Here is a 17,709-nt window from a genome sequence, read left to right on the forward strand (position 1 = left end):
TCTCTGGTATGGCAATGGCGGGGCGGGGGGGGCAGGGAATGAGGAGACAGGAGGCAGGCAAAGGTCCCAACCCCTGAGGAAAGGGTTGTCAGCCAATTCGTCACCCTGAAGAGGAATGTGACAGGCTTAAAATCTCACATACTCCTCAGAATCATAGCTCTACAGTAGGTGCAAACTTCAGTTTTTATTTCCCGAATAGTGACACAAGAACAGATGCACGAGAGGAGGCCACTGGCTGAGGACCCCAGAGGGCCCGGGTCTACCTCATGCCATGGTTCTCAATCCTAGTTGGACCTCAGAGTCATCTGGGACAACAGAATGACCAGAAGTCCCTAATTCATTTCTGATACGAATTGCTCTCTAATATATTATCCTTTAGAAATTGATTTAGCTGATTTCTCCATTAGTCAACTCCGGTAGAAGAAATGGAAAATCTCTAGGGTTCCTTTCAGGGGCACAACTGCTCCCTCAGTTTTTGCCCTGTTCCTGCCCCTATCTCTAATTAGTGGATTCATTCTTCAAAGTTAGATTAAATCACTTATCCAGAAAAGACTCCAGTGACCCCCTCCCATACTCTTTTGGAGCCCTTCTTCATACCTTGTGCAACTAATGATTTTAATTGATCATGGGCATACTTGTTTAATATCTACACCTCTTGGGACACCCAGGTAGCTCAGTCAGTCAAGTGTCTGTCTTCGGCTCAGGTCATGATCCCAGAGGGTCCTAGACTGGAGGCCCTTGCGGTATTGGGCCCCTGGATAAGCGGGTAGCTTGCTTCCGCCTCTCCCTCTGCCCCTCCCACCACTCACGCTGGCATTCTCTCTCTCTCAAAATAAAATCTTTAAAAAAAAATACCTACACCTCTTCCTAAAATAAACTCTCTGACAGCCAGCATATATCCTGCAAATGTGGCCTCTCACACCTAAGAAGTATCCATCGATATATTTTAGGGTTTCGGGATAAATGCGACGCTAGGGTTCTGTGACCAAGACTCATTCACATCATGGTTGGAACGAGAAAGAAGATACATCTATGCCAGAGATCAGCAGCTTTTTCTACAAAGGGCCAAACAGTAAATCGTTTAGGCCTTGAGGGCCTTGTAAGGTCTCTGTGGCACATTCTTCGTTTTTGTTTGAATCGCTTTCCCAATGTGAGAAGCATTCTTAGCCTGGGTCGCTGTGAACAAGGCCCAGGTCTGGACTCCAGTTAGAACAACTGAATTTCAAATGCACAAACGCATGCAAGGATCCTGGTCAGGCAATATTCATGCCTTTTCCTATTTTTGTTTGTACAACAAAACTCAATTCAAGATCTGCCTCTGATATGTGGGGTAACGAAGCACAGCATAAGAGGCCTTTTTACATTCTTCATTCTTTTGGGTCACTAGAGAATATTCTTTGGTCTCCCAGGATATTTTCTGGGGAGATATAAAGGATTTTTCTTCTACAGAACTTAAGTTTCCCTGCATGTAGCTAGAACCAAACACCAAGGAAACCCCACCACTCAACTGTCAAGTGATGAATTACCGGGACAGTACCCATCTTACACATCTTATGACTGAAAACAGCCAGAAAACTAAGTACTTCTTTCCTGTAACTCAGAAATTGTGTGTGACAGAAGGGGAGACAGGATCTTCCATGTGTGAGAGTATCTGAATGTGAGCAAGTAAGTGTGTGTTTGTGTGTGTGTCTATCAAGCCAAAAAATGTCAGAAAGGGACATGGAATTATGAATTATGTAGAAGGGAGGAAAGCACAACCTTCCGGGAACTTCAGCTCTAGGATGAACAGATGCCCCTCAATCCTTCCTCCCGGACTTCCCAACAGCAACTCCCCTGCTGCCTCGGGATGGGGAATTCTGTGTGTCCTGAGCCCTGTAGGATGTTAGCAGCATCACTGGACGTTACACACTAGATGTCGGCGCACAACCACTACTCTTCCCATTGTACGAGCCTACGTCTCTCCAGACATTGCCAACTGTCCCCCACTCGAGAATCCCTGCCTCGACCTCTCCGAAGAGAACCTCACCTGCTCACACGGACAGAAAGTCGCTGCCTTCAGTCCCCCTCTAGCAGCCTTCTGCATGGACACGTTCCGTGTCAAATCCCATATATACTGGGGGTAGGAAATGCGTGAGTGATTTCCTTGATCCCCTGAGCACTTTCACATGGTTTATTCTCCTTCAAAACCATCAGATCTTTGTCATTTCTGCCACTGCCTAGACCACCTGTCATCCTTCTCCTTTCTGCCATCCACTAACTTCCTGTCACTCCCGATCTCCTCCCTGACACTCACGGAACAGCCTTCCTTCTGGCTCAGCCGCTGTGTTTTCAGCCCTTCCTCCTACCAGTGATTCTGACATCCACATGGAGATCAAACCAACATCCAGGGAAATACCTCACCTGAGATCTTGAATCCTTGCCTGCAGTCAGAGTTTCTTCACCCACACAAGCAACCCATTCTGAAGACCACGTTCAATCTTTACTCTAGCCCTCGATGGCTTTCCGCCACCCTCAGAGCAAAACTCAGCTCCTCACCACAACTCAAGCCCCCACCTCGCCCCCCGCCCCTCGTCAGCTCTTTCTGCTCTCCCTGAAGGTGGTCTCACCTACTGGCCTCCTCCTCCTCAACACACACAGGTCATGCTCACCTCAGAGCCTTTGGTACTAGAACATTCTTCTCAAGATACTTGAATGACTTACTCCTTCATCTCATTTAGGCCACTGCTCATTTGTCTTTTCCACTGAGAGAACGTCTGGACCCCCCTTCCTCAAAGAGCACACCAGTCACTCTTTTTCCCATTATTCTGCTTTATTCCTCAGTGATCCCAGCCCTTGAACTTATGTGAGTCTGTGGTCTGTGTCTTTCTCACGTAAGGTGCACTCCATGTCAGCAGACTCCAGTGTTTGGTCACCATCTTCTACCCAGTACTCCAAGAAAGGCCTGACACAATATAGTTGATCTATTAATGTTTTGATCAAAAATGAATCAATATGCATACAAATATCTGGGAGGAACACCTAGTCCTTCACTACAACTTTCTATCCTTTCAGCTCATATTCTAGAACCCCCTCTGAAGCTCCACTGTCCACAGGGATCTTGAGTCAGTCATCCCTGCCACTGTCAACACAATCCATCACTCCCTTCCTCACCTGCCTAAATTTCATTTCCCATCGCTGCAATCACATGCCTCAAACTCTCCAGCTCCCCCGCCCCTCTCTCCCACCATGGTAGCCTGGGAAAACCCCAAAACCCCAATTTGTTACATTCTAGACACTGACCTTTTCTTTGCCTCCACCAGGGCAACTGAACACTATGAAGGAAAGACACATGCTCATTGCCTGTTTTCACTTTAAGATCTCGACTAGAAACCTCAGTTAGGCCCAACATTGCTCTGTATTCTCATAGAAGCATATAGTCTCCAGTACAACTTTATACATTTTCTCCCCCATTAGCCCAGTCTCTCCAATGAGATATAATGATCTTCTCAAATAATGTATTGAGAGAATGGAGAAAAGCAAGATAAACTGCAAATATGCAAAAACACCCACACTGACACCCTTCTCTGCCTTCCTCCTTAAACAGGAAGCAGGCCCTGCTCCAAACAAGAACAAGTTCCTCTCCTCATTGTTCTAGTAGAGTTCCTTGTGACGTGGTCAGGATTTTACTTCTTTACTCCCTCTCTCTCCTGATTGCAGGCAGAAAGAAACTCTGACTGCAGGCAAATCAGGAACATTTCCTTCTTTACTGGACATTTCTAGCATCACACAAACGTGCTTAATTTAAAAAACAAACAAACAAACAAAAAACCCTCCCTTGGCCCACATCACTCCTTACCCCCAACTACTGTCCCATTTCTTGATTTCCTTTCACACCAAAACTACGGACCAGAATTACCTACACTTGTTACCTCTAGCCCCTCACTTTGAGCAGTCTAATTTGCAAATCTAATTTGGCCTCCATCCCCACAATGCAATAGAAACCGGTAGCCAACACTGTATCAATAACATCTGTCTCCATCTTATTCAATTTCTTAGTCTCTCAGGAAATTTCCGTTGTTGACTGACTCTTCCTCCTTAGAACACTCTGCTGTCACCTGACACCACCCTGCACTTTCTCTCCTTCACCCGCCACTGTCTCTCCAGTCCCCTCTACTGCTGTCTCAATTCAACATGTCAATGTACGAGGGAGTGCTTCCTGGTTAATTCTATGCTTATTCTCTCAAATCTTCCCGTATTTCCGATAATCTCACCCAGGCCATACACACTCCGCTCCTTGAAACCAGACAGATTTTCTGTCTCTGCATCAGCTGAGTAGGTCAGTGTGACATCACATGGACAGAATGGAGGAGGCAGCTAAGTGAGATCCTGAACTGGGAGGACCGGGAGAAAAAAATGAGAATTCAAAGAACCACCAAATGGGCAAGGAGTTTCTCAATTTTTTTTCTTCAACCTGGACTCAAGGCAAGCTGAAACCCAGAAAGTGGAAAGAGCATTACAGGAAGAGCTTGAAGGGGCAACTTTGCAATGCGTGTCCATGATCTTTAAAAAGATCACCCCCATGGGGCGCCTAGGTGGCTCAGTGGGCTAAAGCCTCTGTCTTCGGCTCTGGTCATGATCCCAGGACCCTGGGATCGAGCCCCACATCGGGATCTCTGCTCAGCAGGGAGCCTGCTTCCTCCTCTCTCTGCCTGCCTCTCTGCCTACTTGTGATCTCTGTCAAATAAATAAATAAAATCTTAAAAAAAAAAAAAAAGGAGATCACCCCTTGCCCAAAAATTCACCTTTCTAAAAATCAATCCTATGTAAATATTCAATATATCCAAAAGAGTGATGCATCACATGATAATTGTGAAGATTAAATGACATACTGCATGTCAAGTGCTTAGCACGGTTCGTGCTATAACAATAAATGGTTATTAATAGTAAAAAATTGAAAGAAATTAGAACGTATAACAACAAAAATACATGGTAATAAAAAAAGACAGCTTTATATACATGGTTATATATGTAGCCATTAAAATCATGCTACTATACCTGAGAACTTCCCTCATCTGGGGAAGGAAACAAGCCTTTGTGTCTAAGAGGCAGAGAGGACCCTTCCCTAGATCAATAAAAATAGACAAACACCCCAGCATATAATAGTGAAACCTGAAAATCAAAAAAAGAGCCAAGGAAGCTATCTTGAGAGCAGCTGGGGGAAGAGATTTCTTACATACAGCGTGAGAAATATCAGAATAGCATCAGACCTAACCACAGAGACCTGGTAAGCCAGAAAGGGCTGGCGAGACATACTCAGGGCACTAAATATGAAGAGCACACAGCCAGGGATACTTTATCCAACAAGGCTGTCTGTCATTCAGAGTGGACAGAGAAACAAAGAGCTTCCAGATCTGCAGAAACTGAAAGAGTATGTGACCGTCAAGCCAGCCCTGCAAGAAATATTAACGGGGAGTCTATAAAAGAAGAAAAACCCCAAAAGTAATAGAGACCAGAAATTAACAGAGACAATCAATAGAAATGGGGACTTTGTAGGCAATAAAATGGCATTAAATTCACATTTTTCTATAGTTGCCCTCAATGGGAATGGGCTGAATGCTCCCATCAAAAGACACGGGGTTCCTGATTGGATAAGAAATGGGGCCCGTCCATATACTGTCTACGAGAGACTCATTTGAATCTGAACACACCTCCAGATTGAAAGTGAGGGGATGGAGAAACACTTACCACACCAAAAGACCTCAAAAGAGAGCTGGGGTAGCAATCAGACAAATCAGATTTTAAACTGAAGACTGTAATAAGATATGTAGACGGACACTATATCATACTGAAAGGGTCTATCCAACAAGAAGATCTAAGAATTGTAAATGTCTATGTCCCCAACATGGGAGCAGCCAACTATATAAACTAATAACCAAACTAAAGAATTTACTGATAATAATACATTTATAGACAGAGACTTCCAACACTCCACTCACAGCAATGACAGATCATCTAAGCAGATCAACAAGGAAGCAAGAGCTTTGAAGGACACTTTGGACCAGATGGATTTTGTTCATATATACAGAACATTCCATCTTAAAACAAAGAATATACATTCTTCTCAAGTGCATATGGATCTTTCTCCAGAATAGATCACATACTGGGTCACCAATAAGGTCTCAACAAATACCAGAAAACTAAGATTATTCCCTGCATATTTTCAGACCACAGTACTTTTCAACTGGAACTCAATCACAAGGAAAAATCTGGAAGGAAGGCAAACACTTGGACATTAAAAAACATCTTGCTAAAGAATGAATCGGTGAATCCGGAAATTAAAGAGGAACTTAAATAATTCATGCAAATGAATGAAAATGAAACCAATTCATGAAAACACACCAATTCAGAACGTATGCGATACTATACAGGTGGTCCTAAGAGGGAAGTATATAGCCATCCAAGCCTCTCTCAAAAAATTGGAAAAATCCCAAATGCACAAGCTAACCTTAAACCTAAAGGACCTGGACAAGGAATAGCCAACAAAGCCTAAACCAAGCAGGAGAAGAGAAATAATAAAGATTAGAGCAGAAATCAATGAAATAGAAACTAGAAGAACAGTAGAACAGATCAACAAAACTAGAAACTGGTTCTTTAAAAGAATTAATAAAGATCGATAAACCTCTGGCCAGATTTATCCAAAAGAAAAGAGAAAGGACCCAAATTAATAAAATCATGAATGAAAGGAAGAAATCACCACCAATACCAAGGAAATAGGGAAAACTGTTAGAACTTATTACCAACAGCTATATGCCAACAAACTAGGCAATCTGGAAGAAATGGATGCCTTCCATGAAACTTATAAACTACCAAGACTGAAACAGGAAAAAATAGATAATCTGAACAGACATAACCGGCAAGGAAATTGAAACCCAAAAGACTCCATCCCCAAATTATTAAAACTTAAACAGCAATTCAGCAACGTGGCAGGATACAAAATCAATACACAGAAATCAGTTACATTTCTATCACTAACAATGTGACTGAAGGAAGAGAAATTAAGGAATCGATTGCATTTACAATAGCACCAAAAACCATGTAAGTAAGATACCTAGGAATAAACCTAACCAAAGAGAAGATCTGTACTCTAGGAACTACAAAATACTTATAAAAGAAATTAGGGCGGACACAAAAATATGGAAAAATATTCCATGCTCATGGATTGGCAGAATAAATATTGCGAAAATGTCGACGCTGCCCAGAGCAATCTACGCTAAAGCAATCCCCATCAAAATACCATCAACATTTTCCGCAGAGCTGGAACAAACAATCCTAAAATTTGTATGAAACGAGAAAAGACCCTGAATCACCAGGGGATTGATGAAAAAGAAAACCAAAGCTGGGGGCACCACAATGCCTGACTTCAAGCTATGTTAAAAACCTGTGATCATCAAGACAGCATGGTATTAGCACAAAAATGGACACAGAGATCAGTGGAACAGAACAGAGACCCAGAAATGGACCCTCAACTCTACAGTCAACTCAAATTCAACCAAGAGGAAAGAATATCCAAAGGGAAAAAGACGGTCTCTTCAATAAATGGTGCTGGGAAAACTGGACAGCCACATGCAGAAGAATGAAGCTGGACCATTCTCTTATACCACACACAACGATTAAACTCAAAATGGAAGAAAGCACTCAATGTGAGACTGGAATCCATCAAAATCCTAGAGGAGAACATAGGCAGTAACCTCTTCGACATCGGTCACAGCAACTTTTTTCAAGACACACGTCTCCAAAGGCAAGGGAAACAAAAGCAAAAATGACCTTTTGGAACTTCATCAAGATAAAAAGCTTCTGCACTGCAAAAGAAACAGTCAGTGAAACTAAAAGGCAACCCACGGAATGGGAGAAGATATCTGCAAATGACATGTAAGAAAAAAAGCTATTATCCAAGATCTATAAAGAATTTCTCAAACTCAACACCCAAAACACAAATAATCCAGTCAAGAAATGGGCAGAAGACCTGGACAGATTCTTTTCCAAAGATGACATACAAATGGCTGGCAGACACATGAAAAAATGTTCAACATCACTAGCCAACAGGGAAATACAAATCAAAACCACAATGAGATACCACCTTACACCAGTTAGAATGGCAAAAATTAACAAGACAGGAAACAACTGTTGGAGAGGCTGTGGAGAAAGGGGAACCCTCTCACGCTGCTGGTGGGAAGGCAAGCTGGTACAGCCACTTTGGAAAACAGTGTGGAGTTTCCCCAAAAAACTTAAAAACAGAACTACCCTATGACCCAGCAGTTGCACTACTGGGTATCTACCCCAAATATACAGATGTGGTGGTTATTTACCCCAAAGATACAGATGTAGTGAAAAGAAGGGGCACAAGCACCCCAACATTCATAGCAGCAATGTCCACAATAGCTAAACTGTGGAAAAAGCCAAGATGTCCTTCAACAGATGAATAGATAACAGAACATTACTCAGCCATTGGAAAGGATGAAGACCCACCATTTGCATCGATAGGGATGAACAGAAGAATATTATGCTGAGTGAAATAAGTCAAGCAGAGAAAGACAATTATCAGACGGTTCACTCATGTGTGGAACATAAGGAATAGCGTGGAGGACCACAGGGGAAGGGAGGGAAAACTGAATGCGAAGAAATCAGAGAGGGAGAGAATCCATGAAAGACTCTGGACTCTGGGAAACAAACTAAGGGTTACAGAAGGGAGGGGAGGTGGGGGCATGGGATATTAAGGAGGTGATGGGTATTAAGGAAGGCACGTGTGGTGATGGGCATTGGGTGTTATACAGAACTAATGAATTGTTGAACACTACATCAAAAACTAATGATGTACTATATGTCAGCTAATTGAACATAATAAAAAAAGAAAAAAGAATAACTAAATTAATTTAAACATACCAAATATATGAAAAGGAATAAAACATAAAAATAAATACCACTGGAGAATGCTAGGGCACCAAACATCACTGATAAAAGAATTAATGGATATAAGAGAAGCATTTCCAGTATAAACTGTATTTCAGGGCAAATTAACACACCTAGCGAATAAAAAAAACTTTTCAATATAGAAAGTTCTAGCTAAAAGGGGCAAAAAAGTGACAATATTAGAAAATCACCCTTTTGCAATCCTTAATAAATTCCTTTTGTAGTCTTTAATGGTTGACTTAATGAATAGCTAATGGATGGGAAACCCATTAGAGAAAAAGTCAGCTGAAAAATTTGCAAGGAAGGAATCAAGCTGCCATCCCTAAACCCATAAATCATTCACAGCTTCAATACAATCGGGACAGGCAGACAGGGCAAGCCTCCCAATGTGGGTTTAGCAAGAATTCAACACTGACCGTCTAGCACACGTGCTATCCCCAGGCCCTAGGGAAAAAAAGAGAAGAGGACCGAATCATGTGTCAGATTGGGCCTCACTTCTAATATCAGATACAGAGAGTTCTGAAAATGGATCATTTCACCAGATAATATTACCAGATAATATTAAACAAATTTGATAGGCCTGCAATATAATAATGGCATTGTAGCATATTAAAAAGTCCTTTTTTTTTTGAGACACATACTGAAGTACTTGACATTAACATGATGCCTGGTATTTGTTTCAAGGTATTCCATGAGAAAGTGTGTATTTGGGAGAGGCAGATAAAATTATTATGGTATTGATAATTCTTGAAGCCAGGTAAGAGGAACATGGGGCTCATCACACCTCTACTTGTATGTTGGGTCAAATCTTCACAACAGATATCTTAAATTACACCATTAAAAAGATTAACAATTACATGGCCAAATAAATAGGGCATACCTCAGTGGTCCAGTCAGTAGAATGTGTGACTCTAAGATTGCAAATCTAACAAGATATCTTCCTTATTCTACAAAAACAAGAGACAGGGATTCAGTTTATTCAAGAGTATGACTGGGGTAGGAACATGAAAGTTTTTACTTCTTCTGGGACCTGCCCTCTAACTGGACTGTACTGAGCTCTGTTTCTGACCATGCATATAATTTGACCAGGGTGGAAGGACTAGACAGAGACGTGAACTTCTGTTTTTCATCTTACAGTTGGTGACTGGAGATGTAACTGGGACACACTGGCCTACTACATGGAATTCCTTGAATCTAAACAGCGGAGACTGAGTTGACAGAAAGCCTTGTGAATCTAACCTTATTTCTTAGTTGCACAAACTGGCTGACTAGGACCTGGACACGGAGGCCCCAGATTCCCTATGGCACCCTCTTATGTACCCCACCACCATACACACAGTTCAGGATACCCCATGACTCCTGGTCCCCTGACACTACTCCTTGGTCAAAGCACCTACAGTAGACTGAGATGTGTTCGTCACACCAAAAAGTGAAAGTAATTGGTCCTAGAATATGAGTAAGCAAGACTCTCCTTAGCTGTTCAGCTATTCAAAGCTTCATTTTCCTTCATATTTTCATATTTAATCAACAATACTTCCCAAGCTCTTACTAGGTGCAAAGTAGCTCTAAGTCAACTTGCCAAAATCCTATTTGTTGAATAAGCAAGTCATGAAAACCTGCAGGTGAGCATGACAGGGGCTGGTGGGGTGTTGCTTGCTAGGAGGTCAGCACCCAGGGTCAAGGGCACAGGGTCTGCCAGGGAGGCCACTCAGCAGCAGTACATGTGGTCCAAGGCTACTTATCAAGGAAATGCGAACAGGTCCCAGGGGTAAAGGAAGAGCTAAGTTCGACCACTACCAAGGCAACACTCCCCTTGTAGCTGCAGTAATGCTAGAACTTGAGAAAATTCTCGAAGGCCAATAAAATCATTCTCTATGATACAGACTGCTATAAACTCTATAGGTACATATGAAGTGGTTTCTGGTGGATTTATGACTAAGTGCATGGGCAGGAGATGGACAAATTTTCTCAGGTTCTCCCTTTCTTGTCCCCTCCCTCCCTGGGTGCAAATAAGAAACCCAGTGGGAGGAGCAGTCTTTCTTTCAAACCCAGCCTCTAACGGTCATTTCACCAGTTAGGGAATGCAGGACCAGGGGTGTTAGGTGCTCTGCACAAGGTCCCACTATCTTCATCTAAGAAAGGCTCATCTCACTGATCACATGAATGACATTAATAATGGATAGCCTAAAGAAACCTAGAAGTGTGGTGTGCACCCATGGGCAGTTCTTTCCTTCTGTATAGAATAGAGAGGAGTTCCTACTTTCTGCCATTCTTTTCCACTGAAAGTACATGGACCCTATCTCTAGACTTCATAAAATGCATCCAGGGGAAGAAGCATGGTATAGCAGGCAAAACCTTAGGTTATGGAAACCTACTGCCTTGATGCCCTTCCTGATTTACCATTGTTCAAGCTATGGCTTCAGACAAGCTACTCAATTTCTCTTAAGCCTCCTCAGTTTCCTCATCTATAACCAGAAATAATCATCTTTATTACCTGCTAGGATCATGGTAAGAATTAATCTGAAATAATTTTTGTAACAGGCTTAACACAGTGTCCAACAAATATCTCCTATCATTATTTTTATCAAGATTCATTTCAAAGGTTCTATATTCTTAAATAGGATAAATAAAAATTTGGTTGAACCTAAAGGAAGGAAATCATAAGTAATCAATGGAATTCTAAGAATATACCTCTTACCTAAAAGCATTAGAAAAAGTACAATAATAAGCAAGATGATCACAGATTAAAATATCTTTGTCCACCAAGTTTTCATTTTTGTTTTTTTTTACATTCAATAGATCTTAATGACATCAGCTAGGTAATATTTAAGACTCTGCTTTCTAGAATTCCTAACTTACGTTTTTTTAAAGTGGCATTATTTGTTAATAATTGGTTAGCCTACGTTAAAAATAATATTCATCCAGTGACAGAAAAGTTATTAATCACTAACGTTCCCAATTATTTCTGCACTGATCCCCTCTCCCTCCTCCTGCATATACGTACACACCCTAGTTAGCAAAGAGTTTTCCCTTTAGTGTGGTACCAGCTTCGCAGTCATAAGACTATCCTCAAATACTCCTCTTGCATTGCTAAGCAAAACTCACAGGGCTGGACAAACATGGAAACAAGGCCAAATGCAGTGATCCTCCTGAACAAGGATAAAGTACAATCATGAGTCCCTGCCCCGGAGTTCCGTTGGGCAGTGAGCAGTGATGCTATAAAAAGCAGAAACCCTGTGTTTTGGGCAGAATGATAGAACGTAAAGGGCACTTCCACCATCTATTGTCAGCTTGCGAAGCAAAGCAAGGATTTACCACCAGGATTTCAACGCGACTGACTGAGGGATGAAAAGGTTCTAGAATCAGCCTACAGACTGGAGGGTGGCAATGCCAAAACTGGGGGCATGCTCTGCTCTCCTAATTTTTATTCCAGGGATCCTCCACTTCTGAGTAAGCCAGCAACTCTGGGAAAAGCTTCTGACCAACATTCTCTATGAAGATATAAAAGAAACAGACCACATGGTCTGCACCCCACTGGGGCGAACAACACAGTCACAAAGACCAAAGCCCATGAAGGAATACTTGAAATGCAGTCTATTTAGAATATACTATCTTAATTAAACATTCTTGATGGAAATAGTTAAAAAGAGAGAGAGAGAAAAAGCAGCGAAGACAGGATATAACCAAACACTTAAGAGACTATTATTTGTCAAAGAACATCCTAGGTCCACCAGAGGACATAATCTTGACAAAAATATACTCCCTGTCCCTTACTAATAATAATGCATTATGACAATGTGCTCAAATATTTGAGCAATATATCCCAGGTCACACATGGGAAGGGGCTAAGTGTAAGTTTGGTGTTATTTCACGCCCCATAACATCATTCATTTATGAGTTTGTTTTAAATTTATACTTTAAGAGCCTCCAGACACATCATTGGTTTTTCTTCCTTTTGTGTATTTTTTAATGGTTGAAAGAACAGAACATAACTGCTAGACTTTGAAAGGGGTCAGTATAAGTTTGTTTCTTCCAGGTTCCAAATGAGAATTAAACAGCAGTCTCATTGTCTTAAGCTTTTTCTTGATCTTCTAGAGCAGACTTACCTATCTAATAAACTGCCCCTGAAAGCCCATATTATCTATTAATGGAAATGATAAGAGGAAAGGTGCTGTTGACAAGCAAATCCAGAGTTAGACATTAACAATAATTGCTTAAGTTTAAGATGTTGGTGAATAGAGAGCTATCACATATTGTGTATCATCATGGACGATGGTCTATGCTGGAGAAATAAAAACAACAGGTATGAGAGGCCAATTATGACCAAATAGAAGCTAACCTGTCTAGTTTCAGATACCAATGCTGCGAGTTTTACAAGAGGAACACACTCCTCGCTCTAAAGATCTAGGGTTGTCTCAAGGCAAGAAGACAAATGTGTAGACAAAATGCTAGACACATCATAGGAAACACAGGTCAGAGGACACATGAAGGTAACTAACCCTCGGTCCCTACCTGCAGGGAAGAGGAACTCAGCTCAGGAAGGGATGCGAACGGATGAGGATGTAGGTCGCTGCTCCCCGGACAGAGCTCCCTGCCTGTGTGCCCAGCATGGACTAGACACTCTTACAGGAAACTCCTTCCTCCGAGCACATCATCAGGCTCAAAACTCCAGATAAGGAAGAAATATGTTGATATTTAAACTTTATAAGACACTTGCAGATTGGCCTGCAGATGTGCTGGTTTTTCCAAGTCCTCGATACCATGCACCTTTATAATTTTTCTGAAGACATTGACTGCTCTGCCTGGTGAACTGGGACTTACAGGATGCATTTTGTCACCTGACACTGACAATATGGAAAAGAGTAGTAATAAATGTATTTGACATCAATTACAATAAAATGTCACACAGCAAAGCATTAAAAATTGATCTGGGAGCCGACAGGGTGGCTCAGTTGGTTAAGCATCCAACTCTTGATCTCATTCAGGTCTTGATCTCTGGGTCATGAGTTCAAGCCCCATACTGGGGTCCATACTAGGCATGGAGCCTACTTAAAAAAAAGTGACTTTGGAATCAGTGCCACACCACATCAACAAATAAAACAAAAAATCATACGATCACCTTGACTGATACAGAAAAAGCATTTGACAAAGTACAACATCCATTCATGATTGTGAAAAAAAAGAAAACAACTCAACAAAAAGAGGAAGGAACATACCTCAACATAATAAAGGCCATTTGTGAAAAACTCACAGCTAACATTATACTCAATGGAGAAAAAGAGAGCTTTCCCTCTAAGGTAGGAACAAAATAAAGATGTCCCCTCTCACCATTTTCATTCAACATAGTACTGGAAGTCCTAACCACAGTAATCAGACAAGAAAAAGAAATAAGGTAAAGAAGTTAAACTGTCACTACTTGCAAATGATAGGATACTTTAGAAATTTCTAAAGACTCCAATAAGGGGTGCCTGGGTGGCTCAGTTGGTTATGTGTCCAACTCTTGATTTTGGCTCAAGTCATGATCTCAGGGTTATGAGATCAAGCCCTGTATTGTGCTCAGCACGAAGTCTGAGAGTCTCTCTCTCCCTCTCTCTCTGCCCCTCCCATCACTCTCTCTCTCTCCAATAAATAAAATCTTTATTAAAATTTTTTTAAAAAACAAAGACTCCATCAAAAAGCTATTAGAATGGGATGCCTGGGTGGCTAAGTCGGTTAAGTTGCTGCCTTTGGCTCAGGTCATGATACTCAGGTCATGGGACTGAGTCCCTCATTGGGCTCCTTGTTTCCCCCTCCCTCTCTGCCTACCTCTCTGCCTATGATCTCTCTTTCTGTCAAATGAATAAATAAATAAAATCTTAAAAACAAAAAAGCTACTAGAAAATTCAGTAAAGCAGCAGGATACAAAATTGATACCTGGAAATTGGTACTATTTCTATACACTAATAATGAGCTAGCAGAAAGAGAAATTAAAGAAACAATTCCATTTACAATTGCACCAAAAAGAATAAAATAACTAAGAATAAACTTAACCAAAAAAGTGAACAACTTGTACTCTGAGAACTATAAAACACTGATGAAAGGAACTAAAGATGACACAAACAAATGGAAAGATATTCCATAATCATGTGCTGGAAAAATTAATATTGTTAAAATGTTCATACTACCCAATGCAATCTACAGATTTAATGCAATCCCTACCAAAATACTAGTAGCGCTTTTCTCAAAACTAGAACAAATATTCCTAAAATTTGTATGGAACCCCAAAAGACCCCAAATAACCAAAGCAATCCCTGGGGGGGCAGGGAAAGCTTGAGGTATCATAGTCCCAGATTTCAAGATACACCACAAAGCCATAGTAATCAAAAGGGTTTGAAACTGGCACAAAAACAAACACATAAATCAATGCAAGAGAATAGAGACCCCAGAAATAAACCCATGATTATTTGGTCAATTAATTTATGATAAAGGAGATAAGAATATAAAACAGAGAAGAGAAATTCTTTTCAATAAATGGTGCTGGAAAAACTGGACAACTACACTTGAAAGAATGAACCCAGACTACTTCCTAATACCATACACAAAAATACACTCAAAAGGGATTAAAGGCCTAAATGACCTAAAGACCTGAAACCATAAAAATCCTAGCAGAAAACACAGACAGTAATTTCTTTGACATCAGCCATAGCAACTTTTCCTAAATATGTCTCCTAGGATAAGGGAAACAAAAGCAAAAATAAATTATTGGGACTACATCAAAATAAAAAAACTCTTTTACAGCAATAGAAACCATCAAAAAAATAAAAAGACAACCTATGGAAAGGGAGAAGATATTTGCAAATGACACAGCCAATAAGGGGTTAATATCCAAAATATATAAGGAACTTATTCAATTTAACACCCAAAAAAATCTGATTAAAAAATGAGAAGAGGACCTGAATAGATATTTTTCTAAAGAAGATGTAGAGATGGCCGATAGATACATGAAAGACACTCAACATCATTCATCATCAGGGAGATGCAAATCAAAACCACAATAAGATGTCACCTCACACTAGTCAGAATGGCTAAAATCAACATGACAAGAAATAACAAATGTTGGCAAGGACATGGAGAGAAAGGAATCCTCCTGCACTGCCTGTGGGGATGTAAACTGCTGTGGCCATTGTGCAAAACAGTATGGAGATTGCTCGAAAAATTAAAAATAGAAATACCATATGACCCAGTATTTCCATATTAGGTATTTACTCCAAAGAAAATGAAAACACTAATGTGAGGAGATCTATGCACTTCTATGTTTACTGCAGCATCATTCACAATAGTTAAGAGATGGAAGCAACCTATGTGTCCATTAATAAATGAATTGATAAGAAACTATGGTACACACACACACACACACACACACACACACACACACAGTGGAATAGTATACAGCCATAAAAAGGATGTCACCATGCCATTTGTGACAACACGGACAGACGTAAAGGGTATTACCTAAGTAAGTCAGACTGAGAAAGAAAAATACCACATGATTCTACTCACAGGTGGAATCTAAAAAGAAAAAAAAAATGAATAAAGAAACAAAAAGCAGAATCAGAGCTATAAATACAGAGAATAAACTGATGGTTGCCAGAGGGGAGGAACAGTGGGTGTTGGGCAAGATGAATAAAAGGAAAGGGAGATACTGGCTTCCAGTTATGGAATGAATAAGTCCCAGGAATAAAAGGCACAGCATAAAATACAATCAATGATATTATAATAACATTGTGCATTGACAGAAGTTAGCTACCCTTGCGGTAAATATGACATTATATATATATAAACTTGTCAAAAAACTAAGTTGTGCACCTGAAACTAATGTAACACTGTGTCAATCATACATACATATATAAATAAATAAGACAAAAAAATGTGACTTTGGTATATAGACCTCTGACTAGCATCACTACAGAGCCTATGAAAATGTGTATGAAGTTCATATTTGGCTTCCATCAAGGTTTTCTCTGAGAAAGAAAAAAAAAAGCTATGCAACTTTGATTAATCAAGAGCTGAAACTTGGCAAAAACAGATCAAGAAATGTAATCTAATAAATCTAATAAAATTGGCCAAATGATATCATAGAACATAAATAACAATGACTACCAACCATTTTTTAGGACCTATGTTAGAATATGGATTTATTTGGGGATTTTTTTTTTTTTTAAGCTCATGGAGCAAGTCAAATGTTTAAAGGCAAACATGAGATATGTCAGAGGGAAATACTTTAAAAGAAAAAAATTAATTTTAGTTTATTAAGTTAAATCCAGAAAAGTGAATCTAATAAATGGCAGCTTCTAAAACACCTCTGGTTGAAGAGTTTTGGGCATATTTAAAGCAGTCTCAAATCGAAGGAATGAGACAAACAGACCACAACCACTGCTCTTACTTTAGAAGTCAAACATCATGGTCTTGTCTGGTTGTAAGGAAGGTCAGTGGTTACCAAGCTCCACCTCCCCAGGGTTAGGAGGACCCCAGGAGATCTTCATCCAGTCTGTGTGAACACCTCCCGTGAACAGTGAAATCACTCCTTTCAAGATCATCCACTCCAAGGCTGGATGTTCTATAAGGGACAGCCTCCTTTGTGTTCAGTTAAATCATACAACGCCTAGCAAATCTAGCTCCTCTAGGCTGAACACATTCAATTTTCTGCTTGGATCTATACCCCAAGTTTAAAGCTTGTCTCTGAGGTCAATGGAGAGCCACCGAATAATTGTGAGAAGAACACTG

General features: G+C 40.5%; 1 protein-coding gene across 2 annotated transcripts in view; it reads right to left on the reverse strand.

Annotated features, from left to right (window-relative positions):
- Window positions 1-17,709, reverse strand: part of FMN2 (formin 2) — a 358,907-nt gene that overhangs the window by 322,673 nt on the left and 18,525 nt on the right. The window lies entirely within an intron of this gene.

The sequence above is a fragment of the Lontra canadensis genome, unplaced genomic scaffold (assembly GCF_010015895.1).
Source record: "Lontra canadensis isolate GAN:19392208 unplaced genomic scaffold, GSC_riverotter_1.0 scaffold24, whole genome shotgun sequence".
In the NCBI taxonomy this organism is placed as follows: domain Eukaryota; kingdom Metazoa; phylum Chordata; class Mammalia; order Carnivora; family Mustelidae; genus Lontra; species Lontra canadensis.